This window comes from Eumetopias jubatus, unplaced genomic scaffold (genome assembly GCF_037043125.1).
Source record: "Eumetopias jubatus isolate StellerSeaLion01/CBP00866 unplaced genomic scaffold, mEumJub1_p1.0 scaffold_3, whole genome shotgun sequence".
Classification (NCBI taxonomy): domain Eukaryota; kingdom Metazoa; phylum Chordata; class Mammalia; order Carnivora; family Otariidae; genus Eumetopias; species Eumetopias jubatus.
Genome location: NW_028274809.1, coordinates 101,857,789 through 101,883,522, shown reverse-complemented (window position 1 = coordinate 101,883,522; position 25,734 = coordinate 101,857,789). Strand labels below are relative to the sequence as shown.

General features: G+C 36.3%; 1 protein-coding gene and 1 pseudogene across 1 annotated transcript in view; one reads left to right on the top strand and one right to left on the bottom strand.

Moving 5' to 3' along the window:
- Positions 1–25,734, bottom strand: part of PTPN4 (protein tyrosine phosphatase non-receptor type 4) — a 221,620-nt gene that overhangs the window by 148,421 nt on the left and 47,465 nt on the right. The window lies entirely within an intron of this gene.
- On the top strand, positions 21,489–21,947 carry LOC114207227 (nucleoside diphosphate kinase B pseudogene; annotated as a pseudogene).

The following is a 25,734-nucleotide window of genomic DNA, read 5'->3' as shown; positions in this document are numbered from 1 at the left end:
CACAAACACAAGGCTGCCCTCACATGGGTCTAAAGTTAGAGTTTATACCATCTTTTGTTTGTAGATTCCCAAAGGTGAATAATTATGATCGAATATTAGTCCAGGGTAAAAACAAAACATCCTTCAAGGAACACATCTTTAACCCAGACTACAGATGATTCCCAGAGAACGCTTATCTGAAAACAAGGTCACAATCCAAAATTATAAAACACCAGTGGAATCAAGAGCAAAGGTCAGGAAAGCTGAATTACATTCCTTTTAAAATTTCAAATAAAAGAACTATAAAAACTATAAACTTCATGAGTAAAAGCATTAAAATATAAAAGGATTTTCTCTATCCAATACAAATACTTACTATAAAAAAGCTAAAATAATTAAGACAGTGTGGCTTGGCAAAGACAGATGAAAAGATCATTAGTACAGGGGGAAAAGGCCAGAAAATAGACCCACACAAACTTTATTTCCAACAGACTACTACTAAAGGGCACTGGGAAAAGGAAGTTCTTTTCAATAAGATACCAGTGAACAAATCAGATATCCATAAGGAAAGAATAAAAGTTAACCCAAATCAACACTTCACCATACTCCCAAATTACTTTGGGAAAAGTAATTACTTTGAAAAAATTAAGGACATGCAAGCCTCTAACAAGACTAACAATAAAAAAAATTAACAACAAGAACAAAAATGCAAAATAGAACCACATAGAGCATATGGACCTAAAACAATGAAAGAAAATCAGTAAGCTGTTTAAAATCTCATACCTAAAAGGCACATACAGCATTACTAAATCTGTGAAGTTCTAACCTTCAAAGAATACATAATCTCCATTTACCAGTTCAGGTAATTTTTCAATTAAAAAACTGAAAAATTGAAAAATTCAATTTCAAAGAATAGAAAAGCAGGGAATGTTACCCAATTACTCTCACTCTAGTTCAAGAGGGAATAATAATAGTAAAAAGAACATATAAAGGCAAATCATATTAATGAATAGAGATGCAAAAATCTCGAAAAAAAATACTAGCAAACAATTTGGCATCACGACAAAAAAAGATTCAAAGATTTTGTGGAGGATTTAATATCACAAGAGCTATACATATAATTAATAATTTAACATTAACAGAATGAAGGAGAAAAAGCACACAAATAACTCCTTACTCAAAGGGGGAAAAAGTAAAATGAAACTACATAAATTTTGCTGTAACAAAACACAAAGAAGGGCATTAGATAAAAAGGGGTCAATTCAAAAAGAAAATATAACATTCATAAATATTTACTCACCCAACATAGGAGCACCTAAATATATAGAGTAAATACTAACAGACAAAAAGGGAGAAATTGACAATAACACAATAATAGTAGGGAACTTTAATACCCCACTGGAAAGACTGATCAACCAGACAGAAAATCGATAAGGAAAGAGCGGCCTTAAACACCACATTAAACCAGATTACTTCAGTAGGTATATACAGAACATTTCATCCAAAAGCTGCAAAACACACATTCTTTTCAAGTGCACATGGAATATTCTCTAGGATAAATCATATGTTGGCCCATAAAACAAGTCTCAATAAATTCAAGAAGACTAAAATCATATCAAGCATCTTTTCTAGCCTCAACAATATAAAACTAGAAATCAATTACAAGAAGAAAACAGGCAAAAACACAAACACGTATAGACTAAACAACAAGCTACTAAACAAACCATGGGTCAACAAAGAAATCAAAAAAGAAAGAAAAAATACCTTGAGACAAATGAAAATGGAAACATAACTTTCAAAACTCCATGGGATGCAGCAAAAACAGTTCTAAGAGGAAAGTTTATAGTGATAAAGGCATACCTAAAGAAACAAGAAAAATCCCAGATACACAATTTAATCTTACACCTAAATGAACCAGAAAAAGAACAAAGAAAGCTCAAAAAGTTAGCAGAAGGAAGGAAATAGTGAAGTGAAGTGAAGTGAAGATCAGAGCAGAAATAAATGAAACGGGTGCCTGGGTGGGCTCAGTCGTTAAGCATCTGCCTTCCACTCAGGTCATGATCCCAGGGCCCTGGGGTGAGTCCCGCATTGGGCTCCCTGCTCAGCAGGAAGCCTGATTCTCCCTCTCCTCTCCCTCTGCCCCTATCCCCCTTGTGCGCTCTCCTGCACTCTCTGTCTCAAATAAATAAAATCTAGAAAGAAAGAAAGAAAGAAAGAAAGAAAGAAAGAAAGAAAGAAAGAAAGAAAGAGAAAGAAAGAAAGAAAGAGAAAGAAAAAGAAAGAAAGAAAGAAAGAAGGAAGGAAGGAAGGAAGGAAGGAAGGAAGGAAGGAAGGAAGAAAGAAAAGAAAAAGAAAACAAGAGACTTCAAAAAACAAAAGAAAAGATCAATGAAACTAACAGGTTCTTTGAAAAGATATAAATCTCTAATAAGACCCATGCAAAAAAAAAAAAGAGGGCCTGAATGATTAAGTTACAACTTACCCTGTAGAAATAAAAAGGATAACAAACTACTACAAACAGGTATGCCAATAAATTGTAAAACCTAGAAGAAATGGATCAAAGAAATAAAAAATTTGAATAGACTAATTACAAATATTGAAATTAAATCTGTAATTTAAAAACTCCTAAAACCCTAATGCCATAACCAGATGGCTTCACAAGTGAATTCTATGAGAAACTTTAAAAAGTCAGTACCTAGCCTTCTCAAATTATTCAAAAAAAATGAAGAGGAAGGAATGCTTCCAAAATCATTTTATGGAGCCAGATTTCCCAATACCAAAACGAGACAAAGACACCACCAAAACAAACAAAACATGTCGATATCCTTGATGAACACAGATGCAAAATTCCTCAACAGAAGGTATCAGCAAACTGAATTCAACAATATATTAAAAGGATCCGGGGCACCTGGGTGGCTCAGACAGGTTAAGCGTCTGCCTTCTGCTCAGGTCATGATCCTGGGGTCCTGGGATGGAGCCCCACACTGGGCTCCCTGCTGAGCGGGGAGCCTGCTTCTCCCTCTCCCTCTGCCTGCCACTCCCCCTGCTTGTACTCTCTCTCTCTAATAAAAAATTTAAAAATCTTAAAAATCTTAAAAAAAAAAAGGATCATAACCAGGACCAAATGAGATTTATTACAGGGATGCAAGAATAATTCAACACCTGTAAATCAATCAAAGTGATACACCACCACATCAACAAAGGATGAAAATCATATGCGCATCTCAGTAGATGCAGAAAAAGCACTTGACAAAATTCAACATCTACTTATGATAAAAAGTCTCAACATTAAGTGGGCATAGAACACACAAAATAAAGGCTACATATGAAAAACCCACAACTAACATCATACTCAATGTTGAAAAGCTTTTCCAAGATAAGGATTAAGACAAGGATAACCACTCTAATCTGTTACTGAGCTAGTTTTTAAAAAAGGCAGAAACAACATCGAAAACAAAGTGAAATCAGGAAGCCTAGCTATTCAAAAATACTAACGTCAGTTTCCAGCCCCTATGCTTTCTAGCTTCTACTTTAACCAAAGGAACACATGGGAATGAAAAGTGATACCAGGGTCCATGCAGGATGGAAATACAAGAGACCCACAAACTTTATACTGGTAAAAGTAAATAACAACAACAATCATACCACACAGAATGGCACAGAAAAATACAAGAAACTGAAAAGTAGAAGTACAACTTACCTACCTGGTCAGAATTCATCCTACAATGTGGTCTAAGAACCCCAAGTGAAAAAATACAAGAGATCCTGGGATGATGGTGCCCCCAACTCACTGAAAAAGCATATAAAAGTCTTCTCTGGGAAAAAGCAATTTTCAACTGGGACTCAGAGATTGGCAGGCAGAGAAGATATAAAATACAAGACCTAACTATATGCTGTCTCCAAGAAACTCCAAATATAAAGATTTGTTAGGTTGAAAGTAAATGACGGAAAAGATATACGATGTAAACATTAATCAAAAGAAAGGATGAGTGTCCACATTAATATCAGATAAAATAGACTTATGAGAAAAAAAATTTACCAGAGACAAAGCAGACATTTTAGAATGACAAGAGTTAATCCACTACCAGAATACAAAAGTCCTAAATGTGTCTGTAACTAAAACAATATTGAAAAAAAAAACAAATGTTAACATACATTTCTCAATTTCAAAACTTATTATGAAAGTATGGAATCAAGACAATATTTTGTTCATATAAGGGGAGACACTGGAATAGAAGAGAATATAAAATTGAGAGTCCAGAAATAAAGTCTTACATTTACTGTGGACTGGTTTGTTATAAGAGTGTCAAGACAACTCAAATGGGAATGATTTTGTCTTTTTCACACTCTTACACCATACACAAAAATAAACTCAAAATGGATTAAAGAGGGATGCCTGGGTGGTTCAGTTGGTTAAGTGTCTGCTTTTGGCTCAGGTCATAATCCCAGGGTCCTGTGACTGGGCCCCACATTAAGCTCCCTGCTCAGCAGGGAGCCTGCTTCTCCTTCCCCCTTTGCCCCACTCCCTGCTCTTGCTTGCTCTCTCTCAAATAAATAAAAATAAAATATTTTTAAAAATGGATTAAAGACCTAAATATGTGACCTGAAACCATAAAAATCCTGAGAGGACAGGCAGTAATTTCTCTGACATCAGCCATAGCAACATTTTTCTAGATATGTCTCCTGAGATAAGGAAATAAAAGCTAAAATAAACTATTAGGACTACATCAAAATAAAAAGCTTCTACACAGCAAAGGAAACAATCAACAAAACTAAAAGGCAACCTACAGATTGGGAGGCTGTATTTGCAAATGACATATCCAATAAAGGGTTAGTATCCAAAATATTTTAAAAAATGATACAACTCAACAGCCAAAATAATCCAATTAAAATATTGGCGAAAGATGTGAATAGGCATTTCTCAAAAGACATACAGATGGCCAACAAACATGTGAAAAGATTCTCAACATCACTCATCATCATTTGAATGCAAATCATAGCTAAAATTAAAAAAAACACTCTCTCCTGCTCTCTCTCTAAAAAAAAAAAAAGATACATGCACACCGCTATATTTATTGCAGCATTATTTACATAGCCAAATTATGGAAGCAGTTCAAGTGTCCACTGATAAGTCAATGGATAAAGCAGAGGTGGTACACACATACAAACACACACACACACACACACACACACACACACACACACTCTCACACAGGAATATTATTCAGCCAGAAAAAGGAATGAAATCTTGCCATGTGCAACAACATGCATGGTGCCAGAGCGTATAATACTAAGTGAAATAAGTCAGAGGAAAGACAAATAATGTATGATTTCACTCATATGCAGAATTTAAGAAACAAATGAGCAAAGGGGAAAAGGAAAGAGAGAGGTACAAATCAAGAAACAGACTCTTAACTATAGAGAACAAACTGATGGTTACCAGAGGGGAGGTGGGTGGGGGGTGGGGAGTGAAAGAGGTGATGGGGATTAAGAGTACTCTTATTGTGATGAGCACCCGGGAATGTACAGAATTGCTGAATCACTATGTTGTACACATGAAACTAATATAACACTGTATGCTAACTAGACTGAAATTGAAATTAAAAACTTAATTTAAAAAATGGTGCTGGGACAACTGGATATCTACATGCAAAAGAATGAAATTGGATCCCTACCTCTCGCCATATAAAAAGTGCACTCCAAATGGACCAAAGGCATAAAATTAATAGTTACAACTATAAAAGACTCGGAAAAAAACAGGAGTAAATCTTTGTGACCACGGCAAAGGAAATGGTATTTTAGCTAGGACACCAAAAGCATGTGACAAAAGCAAAAAAGAAATTGTAATTCTTTAAAGATAAAAACTTTTGTGTTTCAAAAAAGGATACCATTAAGAAAATGAAAAGACAACCCACAGCATGAGAGAAAATATTTGTATATCATATAACTGATGAGTGACATGAATCTAGAATATATAAAGAATTCTTAAAACTCAGTGATAAAAAGGCAAATAATTATAAAATGAGCATGGAATCTGAACAGATATTTCTACAAAGAAGATATACAAAAGGCCAGTAAACTCATGAAAATATTAAAAGTTAAAAGACAGGAAAAAAATACAGAAAGCAAAGACCAATCAAAGAAACCTGGTAGGAATTCTTATACCAAATAAAACAGATTTTTAAAAACATTGCTAAGTATCAAGAAAATCATTATATTACATAACGATAAAAGGTGCAATTTGCCAAAACAATATACCAATTCTTAACTTCTATGCACCAAATAGAGTAGTTCCAAAAATACAGTGTAAGCCACAAAAAAACAAATACTACCTCATACCTACTAAGATAGCTATAATTTTTTTAAAAAGTGGAAAATAACAAGTGTTGGCAAATATATGGAGAAATTGGAGCTCTTACACATTGTTGGTTGGAATGTGAAACAGTGCAGCCACTATGGAAAACAATTTTGCAGTTCCTCAAAAGTTAAAAAAAATTATCGCATGATCCAGCATTTACATTCCTGGGTATATACCCCACGGAATTGAAAACAGGGACTTGAATAGATACTTGTATGCTAATATTCATTGCAACATTATTCACAAGAGGTGGAAGGTGAAAACAACCCAAGTGTCCATCAACAGTTGAACGGATATACAAAATGTGGTATATCTATACAATGGAATATTTTTCAAGAATAAAAATGAAGTTCTGATATATGCTACATGGAATCTTGAAACATTATGCTAAAAGAAACAAGCCATACATAAAAGAACAGATATTGTATGATTCCACTTAGATATCTAGAATAGGCAAATCCACAGATTTGGTGTCAGGGGAAAATGGGAAGTTACTGCTTAATGGTTACAGGGTTTCTGTTTGGAGTGATGAAAAAGTGGTAATGGCTGCAAAGCAGTGTGACTGTAATCAATGCAAATGAACTGTATACTCAAAAATGGTTAAAGTGGTCAATTATATGGTGTATATATAATATTCAAAAATTAATACCACAATATACCAAAAACCACTGAATTGTACAACAAAAAAGATGAACTGCACACTTTAAACATGAAGTATATCTCAATAAAGCTGTTAAAGCATACACAGTATAAAGTTGACAGGTCCTACAAAGAGGAATTGACAAATATTTCCCAAGCAGGAGATTTTAGCAAAAGTCAACAAAATTACTGGCAAACCATAGAAAGAGTGAGGTTAAAAACCGGAAATGTAAATGATCAATAATTATATGGGAAACAACACCACCAAAGCACAATAAAGTGGTAGATAGTGAACATTCTTGTCTTGTTTCCAGTGTTAGGGGAAAACTTTCAGTATTTCATTTCTAGGTATGATGTATGCCATAGGTATTTGTAAATATCTTTCAGCAGTTTACGGAAATTCTTTCCTATTTCCAGTGCACTGTTTTTGTTTTTTTAATACATCGGGGAATTGATCACATGGATTTTTTCCTTTATACTTTACATTCTCGAAATTAACCTAACTTGGTATAAACACATAAGAGTATTTTTGTATATGCATATATAGTTTTAATTTGTTAATAATTTGTGTGGAAATTTTGCAAATTTTGTTCATATTAGTCTATAATACTCCTTTATTATACAGTAATCTAACTGGCTGTTAATATGAAAGTTATGCTGGTTTTGCAAAATGAGTTGTGAACTGTTACTTCTCTTTTTATTCACTGGAAGAGTGAGATTGGTGTTATTTTTTTAAATGCTGAAAAAATTAATTAGTGGAAGGTAAAACCACAATACTACAACACAAGCATCAAAATGGCTAAAATGTAAAAATACCGAATGTTGTAATGTAATGAGCACTGGGTGTTATATAAGACTGATGAATCACTGAACTCTACCTTTGAAGCTTATAGTACACTGTATGTCAATTAACTGAATTTAAATTTTAAAAAATGGTAAAAAAAAAAATAATAAAAATACCAAGTGTTAGTAAGGATGTAGAACACATGTAACTCTCAAAAACCGCTGATGGAAGTGTACATGCAAATACAACCACTCTGGAAAACTGTTTCACAATATCTGACCCAGCTTTTCCACTCTTAGGTATTTGCCCAACAGAAGTACGTATATATATTCACGAATATATATGTATAAGAATTGTTTAGAGCTGCAGTATTCATAGTAGCCCCACAGTGTAAACAAACCAAGGGTCCACAAACAATGGATTGGATAAATTTTGGTATACTTGTACAATGATATCTCGCTATCTATTGTTTTATGGCAAACACACCAAAATATTTTTTAAGAAGTATTAATATCTCTCATGCTTCTGTGGGTTGATGGGCCCAGCTTTGGTTCTTACTTGTGGTTCCAGTTAGACGGCAGCTAATAAATTCATCTGAAGTTTGACATACTGTGATGTAAAAAACGGCTCACTCACACTGTTGGCAACTGGTACTGACTGTTGGCTAAAATATCAGCTGGGACTGTTAATGAGAGAGACTACATACATGGCCTCTCCATATGGTATAGACTTCTCACGGCATGACAGCTGGATTTTGAGACTGTTCCAAGAGTGTGAGTCCTAAGAAACCCAACTAGAAGGTGGAAGTCTTCATGTTACTGGTAGTCACAAAGAGTCTCTTTACTGCTGTGGACAAAAATGAATCACATAGACCAGGCAAAATTCAGGGGTGAGGAATTCTGCAACAGTGTGAATACTAAGAGGTATAGTCCACTGGGGGGCCATTTTTGGAGAATGGCTACCAGAAATGGAATAGTATACAGAAAAGGGGGGAGGGTATTTAGGTTGAACTATATATGAAACTGCTGACACCGACTCACAAAAACAGCAATTTCAAATGATTTATTCTAATAACAGTAAAAAACAAACAAAACTAATCTATGTCAGTCTGGTGACCGCTTTGGGCAAGTAGTGAAAAATAACAAGAAGGAAGTACAAGGGATGCTTCTAACATATTGGTAATATTCTATATCTTAATCCAATGGTGGTTTCACAGAAGATTTCACTTTGTAATTCTTATCAATCTTACATTTAGGCTTTTTGTAAGTAGGTTCCACGCCAAATGTGGGGCTTAAAATCACGACCCCAAGATCAAGAGCTGCATGCTCTACTGACTGAGCCAGCTAGGTGTCCCTAACATTTGATTGTTATTGTATATGTTATACTTCAAATAAAAAGTTACTTCTGTTCCTCATGACTACCAAAACCCTCAATGAAACACCAATTCATACTCATTTAGACTAGGAAAATTTCCTGTTTTACCAAGGAAAATTAGCAAGTAAAGTGGCCCAGTGGGGATTCTAATGTAATTTTTTTTTTCTTTTAAAGATTTTTTATTTATTTGTCAGAGAGCGAGAGAGCACAAGCAGGGAAAGCAGGAGGCAGAGGGAGAAGCAGGCTCCCCGCTGATCAGGGAGCCCGATGTGAGACTCAATCCTCCTGGATCCTGGGATCAAGACCTGAGCCGAAGGCAGACGTTTAACCAACTGAGCCACCCAGGTGTCCCATCTAATGTATTTCTTGCTGATGCACTCAAAACTTGCAAATTTTACTCTTTGCACAGTAGGAACCCCCTATTTCAAAATTAGTCCCTAAAACATCCTGCTCTCCTTCTTTGCTTTCCTTTAAAGGTGAACTAAAATAGATTTTGTCACAGAGAGATGAGAGATCTGTGCACTGGTCTGTCTTAATTTAGTCATTCTCATTTTTCCAGTGTTATTAATATGCAAATGCACAATGCAAACTATCAACTTAAGAAGAAATGTTTGTGTATGCAGGTGTGCTAAGGGACAAAACAAAATCTCTTGACTCTTAACTTTCAAAAGTAAGAACACCCAACTGGTAGAAAACTGCAACTATAAGAAGATTCTTTCAAAAAATAAATGTATTAGTCAAAAAATTTTCATTTAACATTAACTTTAGAGCACAGTTTCTCAACCAACTTTGGCACTGATGACATTTTATGTCTAATAATTCCTGGGGGCGGGGGGGGGGGGTCCCATGTATTACAGAATGTTTAGCTGCATCCCTGGTTTCTACCCACTAGATGCCAGTAGCTGCTACCCAACTGTGACAACCAGAATGTTTTGACATTGCCAAATGTCCCTTGGGGGGGTGGGGGGAGAAGGTACAAAATCAGCCCCATTTGAGAATTATCACTATAGATGTACATGGGCTCAAAACCTCTTCCTAAAGACACTTGTAAGACTATAGATTAATTTCTCATTCGTTTTTAGAAAAATATTAAACAGAAAACCTGCTCTATGAGTGAGAACATTAAATATAATACAGCTGGGATCTAACATGGATTTTGACTATGTCCCATTATAGTAATCCAATGAATAAACAGGAAAATGTGCTCTATAAATAATGGCTAATTATAGAATGTTAATGAGGCCAAGGCAGGCTTCAGTCCCTCCCAACCGTATTTTTCTATAAGGACAGAGACTACATACATCCAAATCATCTTGTGTACTCTTGTAAAATACAGATTTCTGAGCCCCAAAACAGACCTATGAAATTGATGTATGGAGGTAGCAATCTAAATTTCTAATAAGCCTTCCTTAAGAGCCCACCATTAAATTCCTATGCATACAAAAATATAAGAAAAACAGCACCATGGACTACTTATTTCCAAACTTTCGTGACCACAACTTTCAACATATTTTTAATCTGCGTCACTGATCAGAAGAAGATGCAGAGAAGGAACAGACCAGTCAACTGATTTAGCAGATGGTGAGGAAGATAAAAGCATCAGTTTGAAGAGTCAGAGGGCCAGGATTGCATCTACCACTTACTTGGCCTGTAGCTATGAGCAAGGCACAAACTCCCTGGGTTTGAATTCTCTGTGAAAAAGAGAAAATTGTCATACCACATTGTTATTGACAAAAAGAACCAAAAACAGATATGAAAGCTCCAAGGAAATAATACAGCATGATTATGAAAGATTACTATTATCTGACAGATATTAGTACAAAGGCTACAACTAAGAAGAGAGCCATATTCAGTAAAATTATCCAATAAAATATTAATTTGGATATATAAAAGAAACCTGTTCCTAAAGAAACATATCCTAAATATTATTTAAACAAAAAGTAAAAGCATATTTTTTAAATGTTTTCTTTTCTCGTTTTTTTCTTTAATAAAGACTTTATTTATTTATTTGACAGAGAGAGAGATAGTGAGAGCAGGAACACAGGCAGGGGGAGTGGGAGAGGGGGAAGCAGACTTCCCACCGAGCAGGGAGCCCGATAAAAGTAAAAGCATATTCATGAGGTATCTATGTTAAGCAAGAGAACATATTGACAAGCAAGAAAATTTCTATAGATGAGGAGCTGAGAGTCAGTCAAGTGTCACTTTATAGAAACAAGTATGAAAGTAGGAAAGATCCTATATAACTACCAAAGAAAAACTTGCTCTAGTATAATATAGCTAAGAAAAGATTTATATTCAATTTCTGGTGCAGACCAACATGAAATAAGCACACTAGAAGCTAAATTTTCTCACTGATTACAACTAAAGACTCGAGATAAAAATATATAAGGCAATTATATGAGTGATCCAAAAAGTAAATTACAGCAGGCAGAGTGGAGAGGCAAAATCACAATCTGAGGTATGGTGAACTTGCCAGGTTTTTTGTTCCCCTTTCTTTAATTTTCTTTACTTAAAGCTTTGACTCAAAGATGGGGTTGAATTAGGGAACTGCACAAGGGGCATGGGCAGCAAAAGAGAAAAGGGAAGCCCAATTTTCTGATAAGAGAACCAAAGAAGGAGCCCTGTGAACTGAAGAGTGTGTGAGGGGGACACATTTTTCCTCTCTACCAGCTTTGCCCCAGGGACAGCCCCAGTCATGTAATGGCATGGCCATGGTGATGATACTGTGGGGACTAAGACTCCCAAGAGAACACCCATCTCTGCATAGAACCAGAAAAAAAGGTTTCAAAAAGAGTAGGGAGTAATCTCCGCTTGTTTGTTTTTTATACTTCACTTTTCTCTCAGCACTACACTCTAAGGCAATCCTACAGGACTGCCCAACACAGAAGGACTGCACCACACAGAAAAGAACCTCAACCTTCTGGCCAGAGTTAATTATGAAAAGTGGCTACCAGAACCCAGAAAATGTGGAGAAAAGCCTGCAAAGTATAGGAGAATATAAATCAGCATAAGTACTGGGCTCCTGCCAAAGCTGTGCATGTGCCAAATACACCCAAAGAACCACAGCAGTGACTGAGAACTGAGCTACATCATCAGCCTCAAACTAGCCCTCCAATGCTACATGCAATGTCAGACCCAAAGATCATAGGCTTTGGAACTGATTTCATGTTGGAACCACTACGCCCTAAAATGAGAAGAATCTGAGTACTGGGTTAATCTCCCACTAAAATAACAACAAAACTCCTATTATATAATGGATTCTAACAGGACACAGGGTCTTGTAAGATTCCGAAATGTCCAGGATACAATAAAAAAATTACCTGGTACACGGAGAACCAGGAAAATCTAAACAATTTTTTTTGAAGATTTTATTTATTTATTTGAAAAAGAGTGAGTGAGAGAGAGAGGGAGGGAGCATGGGTAGGGAGAGGGGGAGAAGCAGACTCCCCGCTGACATAGGGCTTGATCCCAGGACCCTGGGATCATGACCTGAGCCGAAGGCAGACGCTTAACCGACTGAGCCACTCAGGCATCCCTAAACAATTTTCAAGATAAAAGACAGTCAACTGATGAATACTTTGAGATGATTCAGATGTTGGAATTATCAGGCAAAGACTTTAACGTGCATAGTACAACCATCTTTCATGAGTAAGGAAAGTGTACACTCTTAAAATGAAAGAATATACAGAAATTCAAGAAAAAAATATATACATACAGACACACACACACACACATATATGTAACTGGAAAGTCAATTTAAAGGTGGTGAGTAACATCAAATCTGAAAAAAAGAGAAAGTTTTTATAAAAAATGAACAGACTCAGGACAAAATTTAAAATTCACATTACTAGAGTTCCTGAAGAAGACGAGAAAAATATTTGAGAAAGTAACAACTGAAAAGTATCCTAATTTGTTCAAAGTTTTTTGAAAGATTAGAAAATCTCAGTTAAATAAAACCAAGGCCAGATCCTTGGTTAGAAAGATTAGAAAGATTAGAAAATCTCAGTTAAATAAAACCAAGGCCAGATCCATCAAAATCAAAGTGCTGAAAACTAAATTCAATTTTTTAAAAATTTTAAAGGAGGGAATATTTTTAAAATATGCATTTCATATAGGGAAACAATAATTTGAATGACTGCAGTGTTTGGATCAAAGACTATGGGAGTGGGGCACCTGGGTGACTAAGGCGGTTAAGAGTCTGCCTTCGGCTCAGGTCATGATCCTGGGGTCCTCGGATCAAGCCCCACATCAGGCTCCCTGCTCAGCAGAGAGCCTGCTTCTCCCTCTTCCTCTGCCGCTCCCCTTGCTTGTGTTCTGTCAAACAAATAAAATCTTTAAAAAAAAAAACAAACTATGGAAGTCACGGAACAGCTAAACTACTTATTTAAAGTACTGAGAAAAACGAGCTATCAACCTAGAAATCTATATCCATTGAAAATATTGTTCAGGTATTAAGACAACTCAAAACACTGTCACACAAAGGAAAATTAAGAGAACTTAAGCAATTCTTCACTTAACTGAAATGAAACTACAAGAAAATCTGAAACTTCAAACAAAAGGAATGGTAAATATCAAAAACACTTTTCTCCTACTACATTATAGGGGCAACTAGATGTCTCAGTCGGTTAAGCATCTGCCTTTGGCTCAGGTCCTGATCCCGGGATCCTGGGATCGAGCCCCACATCGGGCTTACTGCTCAGCAGGAAGTCTGCTTCTCCCTCTCCCTCTCCATCTGCCACTCCCCCTGGTTGTGCTCTCCCTCTCTGTCTCTCTCACTCAAATTAAAAATAAAATAAGTTATATAAAATACGTATTACTGTTGAAAGTAAAACTTAAGCATGTTTGGGAGATTTCATTCTATGTAAAATTAATACATATGACAACCATAACCAAAAAAGGGAGCGGGAATAGGGAACTGTATGGATGGAACTGTACAGTTTTACTTGAAGTAGTAAAACATGAAATCTTAACTGACTGAGCCACCCAGGCGTCCCATTGTTTAAATTATTTTTATTTTTTTTAAAGATTTTACTTATTTATTTGTCAGAGAGAGAGAGAGCGCACAAGCAAAGGGAGTGGCAGGCAGAGGAACAAGCAGGCTGCCCACTGAGCAAGGAGCCCAATGCGAGACTAGATCCCAGGACACTGGGATCATGACCTGAGACAAAGGCAGACGCTTAACTGACTGAGCCACCCAGGCATCCCATAAAACATGAAATCTAAGTACATCGTAACAAGTAGGTATATATATTATAATCCATACAGCAACCTCGAAAAAACAAATAAAGAAAAAAGATACACCAAAATTGAATACTAAAAATATTCAAATAATCCAAAGACAGCAAGAAAGGAAGAAGAAACAAAAAACAGAAGGGACAAACAAAAGAACTTAAAAATGGAAGGACTAAATTGAATGAATTCAATAATTTCATTACATTTAAATTAAAAGACGTTAACTGTCAGATTGTATTTTTAAAGAAGCCCTGATTATACACTGCCTACTAGATTTCCACTTTAATATAAAAATGTACACACATTAATATAATAATAAAAAAATGAAAAGAGACAGAATACACAAACATTACTCAAATGGAAGAAGAAGTGTACAATCGGACAGAGTAGGTATCAGAAGAAAGAAAATGACCAGGGATAAAGACGGACATTACACAATGATAAAAGAGTCAACTCGCCAAGAAGAAATAACAATCATAAATGGGTAATACAACAACAGAGGTAATACAAAGACATGAGGTGAAACTAACATAATCAATACACATGTTCAATTATAAAATTATAGTTGAAGACTTTAACATTCTTCCTTGAAAAACTGATAGAGCAAAGCAGAGAGAGAAATCAGCAAGGATGTAAAAACAATGTGAATCAATAACCTTACTGACATGTATAGACCTCTCCACGCAAAAAGAACAGAATGTACTTTTTTTCCAAGGGCTATACCATTCACCAAAATACGCCATAAACCTTACAAAATTTAAAATAAACCTGACAAAAGCAAACCTCATCAAATTTAAAAGAACTGAAATCATACAACGCACATTCACTAGACATAATGGAATTAAACTAGAAATTAATAAGAGAAAGGGGATTGAAAAATCCTCAAATATCTGTAATTCGACATACATGTAAATAACCCATAGGACAAAGAATTATCAAGAGAAATTTAAAAATATTTTGAACTGAATGAATATGAAGTTACAACATATGATACTTGGTAGGATGTACAGCTATATCAGTGCTTGGAGAGATATTTATAGCATTAAATGCTCATATTAGAAAACAAAGTATTTCAAAATAGTAATCTACATGCTTCTTCCTTGAAAAATTAAAAGAGTAAATAAAACCAACACGAAAGAAGGAAGAAAATACTAGAAATCAATGAAATTGAAGAGATAAACAACTGACCAAATTCAATGAAACCCAGAACTAGTTAATTTTTAAAAATCAATAAATTTGATAACCTTTTAGCCAGAGTGAAAGAGGAAGATAAAAAGAGAACACCCAAATTACTAATACCAGAAATAAAAGACAGGCAATCAATACAGCTCCTTCAGAGAATAAAGAAACACAACAACTTCATGCTCATAACGTTGACAAATTAAATGAACTAATTTCTTAAAAGACACAGATTATTAAAACTCAAGAAAAAAACTAAATAATTTGAACAGTCCTAAATCTATTAAAATGTACTTTAATTTATAGTTTAAGACATTTCAACAAGGAAAACTACCAGGAACAGATGATTTCAATGACAAATTCCACCAAACATTTAAGGAAGAAGTAACAATTCTACACAATCTTCTCCAGAAAAGAGAAGAGGAAGAAACATTTCCCAACTCATTTTGTGAGACTAGCATTAACCTGACATCAAAAACACATACAAAAAATACATCAAAACATTACTAGAATGTAAGAATACATACCAACATCTCCCTCAGCACAGACATAAAAATTCTCAACAACATATTAGCAAACCAAATCCAGCAATATATAAAAAGGATAATGCATCATAACCAACTAGTGTTTAGATCAGGAATTTAAGGTTGGTTCAACAATCAAAATTCATCACTGAAACTTAACCATGTTAACAAACTAAAGAAAAACCAATGATCACAAAGACGAAAACATTCGACAAAACTCAAAATCCAGTCATGATATAAACTTGGTCACTTTTGGTAAGCTACGCATAGACGAGAATCCTTAAGCTGATAAGGAGCACCTACAAAATAACTATAGCCATCAACATATTTAATGGTAAAAGACTAAATGCTCTATTCCGAAATCAGAAAAATGACAAAAATTTCCACTCTTACCACTCCTATTCATTTCTTATTATAGTCACAGCAGTAAGATAAGAAAATGAAAAAGGCATACAGATTGAAAAAACAATTTTAATTCAGACGTAAAAAATTTCATGCAATCTACAAAAAAATCTCTTAGAAATAACAAAGGAGTTAAGTTGCAGGTTACAGCATCAATTCTCTATCTGTATACTAGCAATGAATTAGAAATCTTAATTTAAGAAAAGATTACAATATACAACAGCAAAAAAAATTAATCACTTAGGTATAAGTCTAACAGAGTTTCTGTTTGGGATGATGAAAAGGTTTTGGAAATGGAATAGTGGTGATGGTTATACAACATTATGAATATATTTAATACCACTAAATTGTACCCTTAAAAATGTTAAAATAGTAAACTTCATGTTATCTATTTTTATCACAGTTAAGGAAATCTTTTTTTTTAAAGATTTTATTTATTTATTTGAGAGAGAGAGAGCACGAACTGGGGGGAGAGGGAGAAGCAGGCTCCCAGCTGAGCAGGAAGCCAGAATCAGGGCTCGATCCCAGGACCCCGGGGATCATGACCTGAGCTGAAGACAGACATTTAACCAACTGCACCACCCATGTACCCCACACCAAAGAAATCTTTAAAAAGATTTTTTTAAATGGGCAAAAGGTTTGAACAGAAGTTAAAATGGACCCAAAATGTTATGTAGTAGGTGATGAGGGCACTCATCAAGGAGAAACAAAGAATATGATTAGATGGGGAGATGACAACTACTTTTGAATATGCTGAATGTGAAACAATATTCTGGTTATGTACTTATGACTAACAAATCACATCAAAACAGTGGGTTAAAACAGTAACAATAATTTATTTTACTAAGGATTCTGGGATTTCACTGGGCTCAGGTAGGTAGGTCTCGCTCAATGAATCTCATGTGGCTACAGTAACATGAAAGTTGAAACTGGTATCATCACAGAGCCTCTTCACTCACATGGCTAATCTCTTGCCTTGGAAGACAAACTGGAATTCCCTAGGCATCTATGTGTTCTCTCCATGTGGTGTCTTCATAGAATCTCCACAGGGTGGCCTCACAATAACCTCTAGAATCTTTAGCAGACACAGAGTTTGAATTGAGGAAAGGTAATAGGACTGGAGATAAATTAGAGTCTTCAGAAACCAGGAAAGAATGGAAGACACAAAAAACAATATTAAATCCTAAAGGAACATCAATATGTACAAAACTGTTTAAGACAGAGAATGTGATCAGAGATAGGAGAGCTCTCCTTAAAAGAAGTAACAGTTTTAACAACTGTTAGAAGTCAAACACAGTAAGCCTCAAGAAGCTAGTTAATTTCTCAACTAGATGATAAGCTTTGAGGAAGCAGTTTAAAGTAGAAAAATGAGGGCTGAGGAAAGGTTGTGGTATCTATTTTTTTATTTTTCAACCTTTATTAAATTATAATTGACAAATAAAATTGTATATATTTATGGAGTACAATGAGATGCTTTGATATACGTACACATTATAGAATGATTAGACTGCAATATTAGATCCTTGATGACAAAGTAAGTAAGATGACTTGTTATACTGGCAAAAAGCACATAAAATAGAAATGGGAAGGGGAGGTAAACTGAAAAAATAAACACTTGATTTGAATGCAAATACAAGGAGGTAATTTCAAATTTGTAAACAATCATCCATTTTTGTTATTCTTATTAAAGAAAAAGAATTAGCAACTTACTGCTTAAAATGTTAAGGCAAATTTAGTAACCTTCCAAAGCAGAGAGCATCAGATCCAGATGGGGTCACTGGTGAATCATACCAAACATTTGGTAAGAAAAAATCCTATCAATTCTCTACAATTCCTTTCAGAGGGCAGAAGCAGAAAGAATACTTTCAAACTCACTCATGAAGCCAGCATTACATCCCCATCAGAGCGTGACCAGGCACACTGTCAGTGAGCAGTAATTTTGAAAGACATCTTCTCTGAGCAGGTCTCAATAATGGGCTTAAAATACTCACTAAATCATATTGTCAACAAATGTACTATAATCCAGGCTTTGTTTTTCCACCTATGGATCACAGGCAGAGTAGATTTAGCATAATTCTTAAGGGCCTGAGGATTTTTTGAATGACCAGTGAGCACTGGCTTCAACTTAAAGTCATGAGCTGCATTAGTCCCTAGTAAGAGTCAGCGTGTCCATATAAGCTTTGAAGCCAGGAACTGACTTCTCTCTAGCTGTAAAAATCCTAGATGGCATCTTCTTCCAAAAGAAGGCTATTCTGTCTACATTGGAAATCTGTTGTTTAGTGTAGCTGTACTTACACTGAGTAGCTAGATCTTCTGGAATAACTGGCTGCAGCTTCTACATCAGCACTGGCTGCTTCACCTTGCACCTTTACATTATGGAAATGACCTCCTTCCTTAAATCTCATGACACTGCCTGTGCTAGCTTCACACTCTTCTTCTACAGCTTCCTCACCTCTCCTAGCCTTCATAACTGAAGAGAGTTAGGGCTTTGCTCTGGATTAGGTTTTGGTTTAAAAGAATGTTGTGCCCAATCTGATCTTCTATCCAGACCACTCAAACTTTCTCCTTATCAGCAATAAGGGTATTTCATTTTCTTATCATTTGCATGTTCACCGGAGTAGCTCTTTTAATTTCCTCAAAGAATTTTCCTTTGCATTCACAACCTGACTAACTGGTACAGAAGACCAAGCTTTCAGCCGATCTCACGCTGGGTGTGGAGCCTGATTAAGAGTCTCTCCCTCTGCCCCTCCCCCCGCTCCCACACGCACACATGCACAGTCGCTCTCTAAAATAAATGAATAAAATGAGAAACATGTGACTCTCCCTTTCACTTGAACATGCAGAGGCCACTGTAGGGTAATTAACTGTCCTAATTTCAATATTCTTATGTTTCAGGGAATAGTGAGGCCCAAGGAGAGGGGAAAAAGAAAAAAGACAAGGGAACAAATGGTCGGTGGAACAGTTCGAATACACACATTTAATCAATTACGTTCACCGCCTTATACAGATGTAGTTCATGGCACCCCAAAACAATTACAACAGTACATCAAAGATCACCATAACAAATATAATAATAATGAAAAGGGTTGAAATATTTCAAAAATTACCAAAATGTGGCACAAAGTGAGCAAATGCTGTTGGAAAAATGGGGCCAACAGACTTGCTCAACACAGAGCTGCAACAAACCTTCAATTTGTAAAAAAAAAAAAAAAAAAAAAATACAGTATCAGCAAAGTGCCACAAATCAAGTGTGATAAAATGAGGTATGCCTATAATTTGAAAACACAAAAGCTAAAAGCTACAGGAAGAAAACTAAGCATATTTTTAAAAAGAGGCAATGAATTATTCTAGGAAAAACAAAATACAATCAAAATATACTACTTGGCTTTCCAGTAAATTAACTTACATAATCATAAAAAAGTAACCAATGACACCAATTAAGGCAAAACCCGCCAACTGCCCACATCATACCAATTTTCTCTCATTTCTTTAAAATAAAACTCCAATGCTGTTTGGAGTAGCAACAAGATCTAAAAAAACCCAGTACTGGGGTGCCTGGATGGCTCAGTCAGTAGAACATGTGACTCCTGATCTCACAGTCAAGCCCCACACTGGCATGGAGCCTACTTCAAAAATAAATAAATAAATAAATAAATAAAATAAAATACCCAGCCTTGCAGCCCCAATGAGGGCATGTGACTAAACTTTGGCCATTAAGATAACTAGAAGCTATAGGGTAGAATTTATAAGCAACCCTCCTTAAGATTGGGGAAGAAAACTGACATGTGCCCTTTCTGCCTCTCCATTTTCCTCTACTATAAGCAGAAAGAATTAGGGGTTCCTGGAAAAATAAAGAGAGACAGAACTTTCTTGACATAAGAAAAGTCATTTTAGGCTCCCAGCCATCTTGTGAAACGGTGTAAGAGCAAAGAGCCACTATCAGGACAGGGTATAACCTAATCATATCAGGGATAATAAATCAATGGTAAAACTCCCAGTGCCAATTCAAAAGTTAAGACTGACCTGATATACATCCTTGAGTTATCTCTGCAAGATCTAAACCTCTCTGAGCACTCAGATATGGACCAACTGGAGCCAGAGAACTGATGACTGCCGGCCCTCATGACTGAGTATGACCCGGACTCAGTCACCCTAAGATGACTCCCCACCCCACCCCCGCCCCGTCCATACTGTATTCCCCATTGTGTAAGCCCCTTCATGAATATGTGCACACCTTTAGCTTAAAACTTCCTCAGTTTTGTTGTTTAGGAAAAACTGCTCTGGGAAAGATCCCCAGTGTCCTCCTCTACTTACTGCAAGTAAAAGCCTTTCTTTTCCTATTCTTTGGCTTAGTTTTGTCTTTTGGTTCAATAACCACCAAGAGGCAAACCCAGTTTTGGGTAACAGTGCCACCTACCTAAAAGCTGACAAGTGTGTTAGAGTTCTAAAAGCTTTCTTGGATCATGAAGTGATCTTATGTACACAGCCATGCTCTCAGGGAAGCAAAGGACAGCAAAGTCAGGGAGCCTTACTCCTTGGTAACTGTGAAGTTGCTATCGTATTCCTGGACCGTCAATCTCTAGAATTCTTTTATGTGAAAGAAAAATGAACTTTTAGCTCCTTTAATTTACTGTTATTTCCAGTTTCTTTTATTAGAAATGTAATTCTGATAAATATAAGATAGAAAAATAGTAGACAGAGGGATAGATAGATACACAAATTTAACTAAAAATTATGACAAAAAATTTAGGAAGGGGGGTGTGAAGATGTAAAATGGAGTAAATATTAAATCCTCATCTTGCATAATAGGAAGTGAGTATAAATAATTTCCAAAAGAGACTGGGAAAAGAGTGGTAAAAAATAATAATTATGTCCAAAATAAAAAACATAAACCAGCAAAGAAAAATGGGAGTAAATGCCTAAAATACAACTCCAAAGGTATTTGGAAACTAGTACTAAAAGAGTGGGAGTGGATTCCAGCCCCACCAAGCAGGAGCACACAGCCAGCATCCTGGCCATGGTCGCTCAGAAGCGTATGGTTATTGCCATCAAGCTGGATAGTGTGTAGTGCACCCTGGTGAGTAAGATCATCAAGCACTTAGAGCAGAAGAGGTTCCACCTCATGGCCATGAAGCTCCTACAGGCCTCTGAGGAACACCTGAAGCAGCACTACATTGACCTGAAGGACCACCCATTCTTCCCAGGGCTGGTGAAGTACATGAGCTCCAAGCCAGTTGTGGCCACGGTCTGGGAGGGACTGAAAGTGGTAAAGACAGGTGAGTGATACTTGGGGAGACCAACTCAGCAGATTCTAAGCCAGGCACCAATCGGGATTTCTACATTCAAGTTGGCAGGAACAACATTCATGGCAGCGATTCAGTAAAAAGTAGAGAAAGAAACCAGCCTATGGTTTAACCCTGAAGAACTGGTTGACTACAAGTCTTGTACTTTTGACGTATCTATGAATAAAAGGTAACCAAATGATCAGCCCCCTTTGGCACCACTTGATGTGTCCCTAGACACAGCTCTTCAGTCCACTGACTTGAAAGTAAAAGAATCAATATTTCTTTTCTAAAACATGCCTACCAATAAAGCCTTTGGAAACTGGAAAAATAAATAAGACAGTGGGCGCATGTCATTAAGCTTTCATTATATGCTTTGCCCTGTTTGGCTTTGAAAAACTATATAAAATTGTATGTTACTACTAAGATAAAAATTAATAACCGAGATATTAACTAGTAATGTAATCAGCTACTACAAAAATACAGCACTAACATGAAGAAATGATCTTTTTCAAACAGAAGTCTGGCCTTTGCCCTTCACTAATGGGAGGTGATCTCCAGACCCCTGGAATGTTCTACTTGACAGGAATGTCTATTTGCCTGGTGCCTTGGTCACCTGACAGTCTAACAACATGATTTATGATGGGGCTTTGGGCCATATCACATCAGTTCTAATCTCCAGAAGAACTGGAGACTAAGAATATTAGCCTGACCTCTGGAAGAGGTTAGATATTGGGTCAGTTAGGCAGGGAATATGTGATCAAGTCCCAATAAAAATACAAAAGGCTGGAGCGCCTGGGTGGCTCAGATGGTTAGGTGTCTGCCTTCGGCTCAGGTCATGATCCCAGAGTCCTGGGATCGAGTCCCGTATCGGGCTCCCTGCTAGGCCGGGAGCCTGCTTCTCCCTCTGCCTCTCTCTCTCTCTCTCTCTCTGCCGGGAGCCTGCTTCTCCCTCTGCCTCTCTCTCTCTCTCTCTGACTTTCATGAATAAATAAATAAAACATTTAAAAAAAAAAATACAAAAGGCTTGGAGAAGACTCCCTGGTTGGAAACAGTCTGTGTGTATTGTCACACAGGATGGCCAGGAGAAGGTAACATCTTCTATGACTCCATGGCAGAGAGGACTTGAAGTTCTTGGTTTTGACTCCTCCTAGATTCTGCCCAATCCATCTCTTTCCTTGGATGATCTTAATCTGTATCCTTTCCCTGTAATAAACTATATCCATGAGTATAACAGCTCTCAATGAGTTCTGTGAATCCTTCTAACAAATTACTGAAAACTCAGGGTGGTTTTAGAAATCTCCCAAACATGCAACTGATGGCAAAAGTAAGGGCAGTTGGGTGGTCACTGTGCCCCTAAACTTTGCACCTCGGCTGACTCCAGGTAACTAAAGAGGAAGGAGGGAAAAGAAGATAAAGGGCAGGAAGGGATGTTACATTTCTAAAGTGCCTTAACAGAATCCTTATTGGCTGCTTTATATACATTCATTTAACCCTGATAACCTTAATAGATGATATTATTTCCACCTTATATATAAGGAAATTATATATATATAAAGGTCAAGTAAGTGGGACAATGCCACAGAGCAAGTATTTGATAGGTCCAGGATACAAACCTAGCCTTTTGAATTCCAAGGCCCATGCACTTTTCATTATACTATTCTACCTCCCTACATCACAACTTCATCAATTATTCATAATGCTTAATCTTAATTTTGACACCACTGTATGTTTAAATAATATGTGTGAGGTGGCCTAATAGCTACAATCCAGGACCAGATCTATGTAGTTCTTTGTAGAACTAGCACAGTTCCATTCAAGTTATTCTTTTTCTTTTTTTAAAGATTTTATTTATTTATTTGAGAGAGACAAAGACAGCAAGTGCGAGCAGGGAGAGAAGCAGACACGGGGAAGGAGAGGAAGTGAGAAAGAATCTCAAGCCGACACCACACTGAGTGCAGAGCCTGACAAAGGGCTTGAACTCACGACCCTGAAATCATGACCTGAGCCAAAATCAAGAGTTGGACGCTTAACTGACTGACTGAACCACCCAGGTGCCCCTCAAGTTATGCTTGATGAGGAAAAATGAAAGTCACTTCACAGTAATTCAAATTATGTGATATCAAAAAATATGCAGTGAATCCAACATTGTAAATTAACCTACTACTAAACTTAATTGCCTATTCACTTCCAGATTTCTTTAACATGGGAAAAAATTAAAGAACTGCAAAAGGAACAGTGAAAAGCACTATAAGCACTGAAGTTTATTATAAACTTCAAAGGAAGCATTAAAAGGAAGTGTCTGCACATTCAGAAAAATGTTTGTCATAAGAGTATTACTGATTCATCACATATTACAGCTGTTGCTTTTCTTGGTGGAAACTAAACAAGTTACATTAAAAATTATGTGTAGAATTCAGAAGGTGAATGAAAAAAAGTCATAAATCCAGTTACTAGGAAAAATACTTAAGAGGAAGACATATTACCAAACCAAATTCACAAATAGGAGGAGAAAAGAGTTTCAGGATAAGTAAATATTTCTGAAAGTGAGCAATTTGCTATCCTGTACATGCAATGCATGCATATATGCAAGTCCAGGGTTGTTTTATTTTGGAAGCATAATTATTTTAAGTCTTATTTTAGAAAAGAATGTTAAATAAGGACAAAGACTCAAAGAAGACTAAATGGATGCTACCTTTAATACATAACCAAATTTCTAATATATAGATACTAAACTATCTAATTTTGAGTTAGGAATAACATTCAAAATGGGTACAGAGGTGAGAAGCAAGTTCTTTTCTACAGTATTGTGATCAGCAAAGTCCATCCACCAACACCAACCCACACCAGCCCCTGGGCAGAGGGTCATACTGGGCATCAAGGATTCCTCCAGGGGATTCTTGGTTTCACAGGAGACTCAGAACAAAGAATTACCCAAGGGAAGGGGATAGGCAGTGTTGCATCAGAGAAGGAGTCATGTAGCTTACCTATATGGTAACAACTATATCTCTAGGTCACCAACACCATTCCAATGAATATTGAAAGCATGTTTTCAAGTATTAGCACAGAAACAGACCTATGACATATATCCTTTCTCAAAGAACAAGACTCAAGTAGCTGAGAAGGGCATGCTATTCAACTTCAGGAAAGGCACACAGAGCAAAGCAGAGGAAGCAGACCCCAAGCTAACCATCTAGTTTCATCAAATTACTCATGGTAACCTGTGGCCTAGGCAAACAGCCCTTACATTCAGCACAATACAAAAGAAAAACAAACAAACAGTATGATGGCAAAAACATTTAAATGATTATTCCCTCAAAGAATATGAGACAAGGTAATAAAATAGTGTGTTACCAGGTCTGTACTCCATATACACTGTAAGTATGGTAGTTAAGAGATGAACAGTGTGGGCTAAAATATTTAAGAATTAATTTGAAGATGCTGGATATATAAACAACAAACACAAGACAGTTAAATAATGAAGAGGGCGCCTGGGTGGCTCAGATGGTTAAGCGTCTGCCTTCGGCTCAGGTCATGATCCCAGAGTCCTGGGATCGAGTCCCGCATCGGGCTCCCTGCTCCTTGGGAGCCTGCTTCTCCCTCTGCCTCTCTCTCGCTCGCTCTCTCTGTCTCTCATGAATAAATAAATAAAATCTTTAAAAATAAATAAATAAATAAATAAATAAATAAATAAATAATGAAGAACTGATCAGCCAAACAAAGTCTCTCTGATAATAGGTGAGCCCAGACCAAGTAGGGTTAAGGTGCTTCTCAAATGTGGCAGATGACTTGAGTTGAGATCTTCTAAAATAACAAACGCAATGGCCCACATGCCTAGGGCTTCATCTTTGGAAAGCAAGTGCCATTTTATCCCTGTCACCAAATCAATGTATCTCAGACTAACTTGATTTTATAGAGTGCATACATTCACCGTTATTATTTACCATTATTAACTGAGATCTGAGATTTTCTATTTGGCTC